The sequence below is a fragment of the Salvelinus fontinalis genome, chromosome 23 (genome assembly GCF_029448725.1).
Source record: "Salvelinus fontinalis isolate EN_2023a chromosome 23, ASM2944872v1, whole genome shotgun sequence".
Taxonomy (NCBI): domain Eukaryota; kingdom Metazoa; phylum Chordata; class Actinopteri; order Salmoniformes; family Salmonidae; genus Salvelinus; species Salvelinus fontinalis.
Window position 1 is genome coordinate 8,087,738 of NC_074687.1, and position 6,393 is coordinate 8,094,130.

At 37.4% G+C, this 6,393-nt stretch overlaps 1 long non-coding RNA gene across 1 annotated transcript; it reads right to left on the bottom strand.

Moving 5' to 3' along the window:
* Nucleotides 1-1,439: 1,439 nt before the first annotated feature.
* Nucleotides 1,440-5,819, bottom strand: LOC129820814 (uncharacterized). Its single transcript, XR_008754246.1, has 3 exons — nt 5,542-5,819; nt 2,447-2,553; nt 1,440-1,823 (listed from the first exon to the last, which is right to left on the bottom strand). It is a non-coding gene; the product is annotated as an uncharacterized LOC129820814 (long non-coding RNA).
* Between the last annotated feature and the right edge of the window lie 574 nt (nt 5,820-6,393).

Below are 6,393 nucleotides of genomic sequence, written 5' to 3' on the forward strand. Positions count from 1 at the left end.
TTATCATATGACCAAATACCATTATCATATGACCAAATGTCAATATCATATGACCAAATGTCAATATCATATGCCCAAATGCCATTATCATATGACCAAATACCATTATCATATGACCAAATGTCATTATCATATGACCAAATACCATTATCATATGACCAAATGCCATTATCATATGACCAAATACCATTATCATATGACCAAATGTCATTATCATATGACCAAATACCATTATCATATGACCAAATGTCATTATCATATGACCAAATACCATTATCATATGACCAAATACCATTATCATATGACCAAATGTCATTATCATATGACCAAATGTCATTATCATATGACCAAAATGATGGGGTTAGTTTATCAACATGAATTAGATTCTGCTTTTATTAGCCACATTATTTATTTACTGTGTCAAAAAAATATAATTTTTCTCAAAACATATGTGTTTTACCCTTAAGTGTGTGTACATTACTGTATTTATTTGTGGGATATTATTTTTTCAACAGGAAAAGTTCCTATATAGCTTGAATGCCTCCTAAAACACTTTTTAAATAATGTTCAGTAAATAGTTAAATAATTGTTAAATGTAAAGATATATATTTATATATATATATATATATATATAAATATATATATATATATATATATATATATATATATATATATATATATATATATATATATATAGTTATGTATGTTTGTATGTATGTATGTATTTGTCTGCTAATACAGGGCTATTAAAGAACCAGTGCACTACTTTTGGTAAAAATATATATTTTCCAAAATATACTATACTTATTTTTTATTTTAATTATTTTATATTCTTCTGATTCTTCAGGGGGTGCTGCCGCACTCTCAGCAGCCCTTCTTCCAGTGGCTATGTGCTTGTGTAATTCTCTCCCAGGTTGACGGTATAACAAACAGAGTGTGAAGAAGCTGACTTGGTAGCTCTCAGCACGAACGTGCATTATTTAATTCTCCTTGTAAATTGTTTATCACGTTCATATTTACCCATATATCTAGTAATTCATGTATCCTACATGTATATACTGTTATTTTCCACTTTTGCCAGTATCACAAGTATTTACTGTACACAAGGGTAATTATGTGTTGTGGAAATATTTGATCGAGTTGCATCCCATAGGGCGGTGCACAATTGGCCCAGCGTCGTCCGGGTTTGGCCCCGGGGGTAGGCCGTCATTGTAAATAAGAATTTGTTCTTAACTGATTTCCCTAGTTAAATAAAGGTTACATTGTGACGCATTTCAGTTTCATATTTACAGTGCCTTCGGGAAAGTATTCAGGCCGCTTTATTCTTTTCACATTTTGTTATGTTACAACATTATTCTGAAATGGATAAGAAAAAAATTATCCTCAGCAATTTACACCCCCCCCCCCCCCCCAATAATGATGAAGCGAAAACATGTTTTTAGAAATGTTAGCAAATTTATTTTCAAAACAAACAGAAATACGTTATTGACATAAGTATTCAGACCCTTTACGATGAGACTCGAAATTGAGCTCAGGTGCATCCTGTTTCCATTGATCATCCTTGAGATGGTTCTACAACTTGATTGGAGTCCACCTGTGGTAAAATCAATTGATTTGACATGATTTGGAAAGGCACACACCTGTCTACATAAGGTCCCACAGTTGACAGTGCATGTCAGAGCAAAAAAACCAAGCCAAGAGGTCCAAGGAATTGTCCGTAGAGCTCCGAGACAGGATTGTGTCGAGGCACAGATCTGGGGAACGGGACCAAAACCATTTCTGCAGCACTGAAAGTTCCCAAGAACACAGTGGCCTCCATCGTTCTTAAATGGAAAAAGTTTTGTCACCGCTGTATCCACACCCAGTGTTGTTTCTAATGCTTGTACGACTCATCTGACTTCAGATTGTGTTATGTTGTTTCTGTCTGTCTTGTTCAATATTAAATTCAAGCATTTAATTTTTCTATTTCTCTTAACGTTGGAGTATTATTTTGACTTCCAGTATTTAAGTAATAGCTTCTTCAATTTATGTGACAAAGAATATTGTTCAACCCATTCGGTATCTCACTATCAATCAATCAAATGTATTTCTAAAGCCCTTTTTACATCAGCCGATGTCACAAAGTGCTGTACAGAAACCCAGACAGAAAAACCCAAACAGCAAGTAATGTAGATGTAGAAGCACAGTAGCTAGGAAAAACTCCCTGGAAAGGCCAGAAGCTAGGAAGAAACCTAGAGAGGAATCAGGCTCTGAGGGGTGGCCAGTCCTCTTCTGGCTGTGCCGGGTAGAGGTTATAACAGAACATGGCCAATCAGAGTTAGAGAGATAGACGATACTGTCCAACGATACCCCCGGAAAGGGCCAAACGGGCAGGATATAACCCCACCCACTTTGCCGAAGCACAGCCCCCACACCACTAGAGGGATACCTTCAATTACCAACTTACCATCCTGAGACAAGGCCGAGTATAGCCCACGAAGATCTCCCCCACGGCACGAACCCGGACAGGAAGATCACGTCAGTGACTCAACCCACTCAAGTGACGCACCCCTCCTAAGGACGGCATGGAAGAGCACCAGTAAGCCAGTGACTCAGCTCCCCCCCGTAATAGGGTTAGAGGCAGAGAATCCCAGTGGAGAGAGGCGAACCGGCCAGGCATAGACAGCAAGGAGGGTTCGTCGCTCCAGTGCCTTTCACCCTCACATGCCTTGTCTTGAAATATGCAGATAGACGGATTACAAGTAAACTTACATTGTAAAACTTCTGACAGCCAGCTTTATAGCACTTTCAGAAGGCGTGAATTATTAACGCATTGGCAACATGACTCTGCTGTTGTGCTGTAGAATTTGTGAATTTTTGTCTCTTGTATAATACATTCTGTAAATGAGTTTATACTGGATTAAGTGTACATTTTAGTTAACTGTAATTTAATTGGTTATGTTCCAACATTCCCTCCATCTTGTGCCCAGACCAGTTATTTTTAAATCTTGGTTCCAATCGGTTATATATTTTTCTTAGAGGTTGTCAGTTGGATAGGCTCTCTGAAAGGTTTTCTACAGCTTACCTGTCATGTGAGTGTATTTTTCTGACCCAGATAGGATTCCCTCAATATTTCTCTGCTGTCCAAAAGCTTTAAGGTTGAATTTTCGTGATATAAAACTTTTTAGTTGCAGAAAGTTTTCATACCCCTTGATTTATTCCACAGTTTGTTGTTACAGCCTGATTTTTAAAATGTATTAAATATATGTTTTCTCACCCATCTACACGTAATAACCCATTGTGACAAAGTGTAAACATGATTTTAGAAATGTTTGCAAATGTTTTGAAAATGAAATACAGAAATATCTAATTTACATAAGTATTCACACTTTTGAGAAAATACTTTGTAGAAGCAGCTCTGACAGCTGTGAGGCTTTCTGGGTATGTCTCTTAAGAGCTTTGCACACCTGGAGTGTACAATATTTGCACATTATTCTTTTCAAAATGTTTCAGACTCCTGTCAAGTTGGTTGTTCATCATTGCTTGACAGCCTTTTTTCAAGTCTTGCCATAGATGTTCAAGCAGATTTAAGTCAAAACCGTAACTAGGCAACTCAGGAACATTCTATGTCGTCTTGGTAAACAACTCCAGTGTATATTTGGCATTGTGTTTTAGGTTATTGTCCTGCTGAAAGGTGAATGTATCTCCCAGTGTCTGTTGGAAAGCAGACTGAACAAGGTTTTCCTCTAGGATTATGTCTGTGCTTGGCTCTAGTCCATTTAATTTTATCCCCAAACAAACGTCCATGCCGATGACAAGCAGACCCATAACATGATGCAGCCACTAACATGCTTGAAAATATGAAGAGTGGTACTCAGTGATGTGTGTTGGATTTGCCCCAAACATAACGCTTTGTATTCATGACAAAGTCTATTTATTTTCAGTTGTATTTTAGTGTATTGTTGCCAACAGGATGCATGTTTAGGAATATTTTAACTCTGTACAAGATTCCTTATTTTCCCTCTGTCAATTAGGTAAGTATTGTGGAGTAACTACAATGTTGTTCATTCATCCTCAGTTTTTTCCTATCACAGCCATCTATAACTGTTTTACAGTCACCATTGGCCTCATGGTGAAAATCCCTGAGTGGTTTCCTTCTTCTCCGGCAACTGAGTTAGGAAGGATGCCTGTATCTTTGTAGTGACTGGGTGTATTGATACACTATCCAAAGTGTAATTAAAAACTTCACCATGCTCAAAGGGATATTCTGTGTCTGCTTTTTTTTTTTTTTTACCCATCTACCAATAGGTGCCCTTAGTTGCGAGGCATTGGAAAACCTCCCTGATCTTTCTGGTTGAATGTTTGAAATACACTGCTCGACTGAGGGACTTTACAGATAATTGTATGTTAAACACTATTATTGCACACAGAGTGAGTCCATGCAACTTATTATGGGACATGTTAAGCACATTTTTATTCCTGAACACATTTACGCCATAACAAAGGGGTTGAATACTCAAGACATTTCATCTTTTCATTTTTTTTTTTACTAATTAGTATCGTCTATCTAATTTTTACTAATTATGGAAAAACATAATTCCACTTTGACATTATGCGATATTGTGTATAGGCCAGTGACACAAAATCTCAGTTGAACCCATTTTAAATTCAGTCTGTAACACAACACACTGTGGAAAAGGTCAAGGGACTGTGAATGTATTCTGAAGTCACTGTGTTTGAAAATGTCTACATTCGTCAGTCTAAACAAAAATGCATTTTTAAATTCTGTCATGGAAATAGTAGTATTTCCTGTCCCGACGTCATTAACGGTTTCTCTCCCTTTAGTTTTCCATTTGGGCCTATTCTATTTCCAGAAAAGCCAAGGATAGTTCGATAGGGTTGTGGTTTTTAGGGAGTGATATTGGTTATTGTTAGAAAACGTTTCATTTTCTTCCATTTTTCTTCCAAACTATGAAGTTATTGATGTTCTTAGCTTTTATTAATTTTGAAAAAAAAACGAAAACGTGAAAAGATTCTGTGAAATAACCCCAAATAATTCTGGGGATTGAGAATGCGAATACAACAGAGGTTCTCAAAGACCATGATGGACATAATGAACGTTGCTCTGGTTTGAACCTAAACTCCAGGTCATGTAAATATGAAGGAGATAAGGACCACGTACTGCATGTCATTAATTATTAATGTTTTGAATGGCCATGGCCACCCTGTACAGTTGGGCCCATGCAAGAGCAGGGTTGAAGGCATGGAAAAGGGTAACTATTTGCTATTTTGAAGAATCTCAAATCTCAAATATATTTTGATTTGTTTAAGACTTTTTTTTTTGGTAACTGCATGATTCTATATGTGTTACTTCGTTGTTTTTTGATGTCTTCACTATTATTCTACAATGTAGAAAATAGTAAAAATAAATAAAAACCATAGAATGAGTAGGTGTTGTATAAGGTTTGACCCCGGCAGTGTATAATACCGTTCAGGTAATCGGTGTGTCCAGACTCTTAGGAATTTGAAATTCTGCTCTTAATCTGATTTTAAGGAATTTACCTTTAAAATTTGATGATTTGATCATTCTCTCGTCTTCTCGGCGGAGGAACTGTTTCGGCTGTTGACGAGTTAGCCCCATTCATCATCAACGCATCTTGGCGACAACATCAACCCAGCCTTTCCAGACTCTGAAGTCAGGAGGACTTTGAGTTAGGTGTCAGTGTCACGTTCTGACCATAGTTCTTGTGTGTTTTGCTTGTTTTAGTGTTGGTCAGGACGTGAGCTGGGTGGGAATTCTATGTTGTGTGTCTAGTTTGTCTGTTTCTGTGTTCGGCCTAATATGGTTCTCAATCAGAGGCAGATGTTTTGTGTTGTCTCTGATTGGGAATCATATATAGGTGGCTTGTTTTGTGTTGGGGATTGTGGGTGGTTGTTTCCTGTCTCTGTGTTTTCTCTGCACCAGCTAGGACTGTATCGGTTTGCCACTTTTTTGTTATTTTGTATTGTTGTAAGTGTTCACTGTTTTCGTTTAATTAAACATGTTGAGCACTGGCTATGCTGCGTGTTGGTCCGATCCCTGCTACACCTCCTCTTCTAGTGAAGAGAGGGAAGGCTGCCGTTACAGTCAGCCATGCTGGAACAATCAAGCACTTCAAAATTATAAAGGGTTTAGGGTTAGCCCTTTATAACAATGTCTCGAGGACAGACTTCGTAAATATTGAGCGTCTGACAAAATTACGAAAGATTTTAGCTTTTGAGTTTATGCTGCACCTTTTCCCTTTTTAATGATGATATGACTTTATCCCACAACACTGCATTTCTCAATTGCTCAGAAAACAGATCTCTCTCTCTCTCATCCTAAAAATGTTATATGATCCCTGACCCCCTTTACCCTCATGTCAATCATTAACC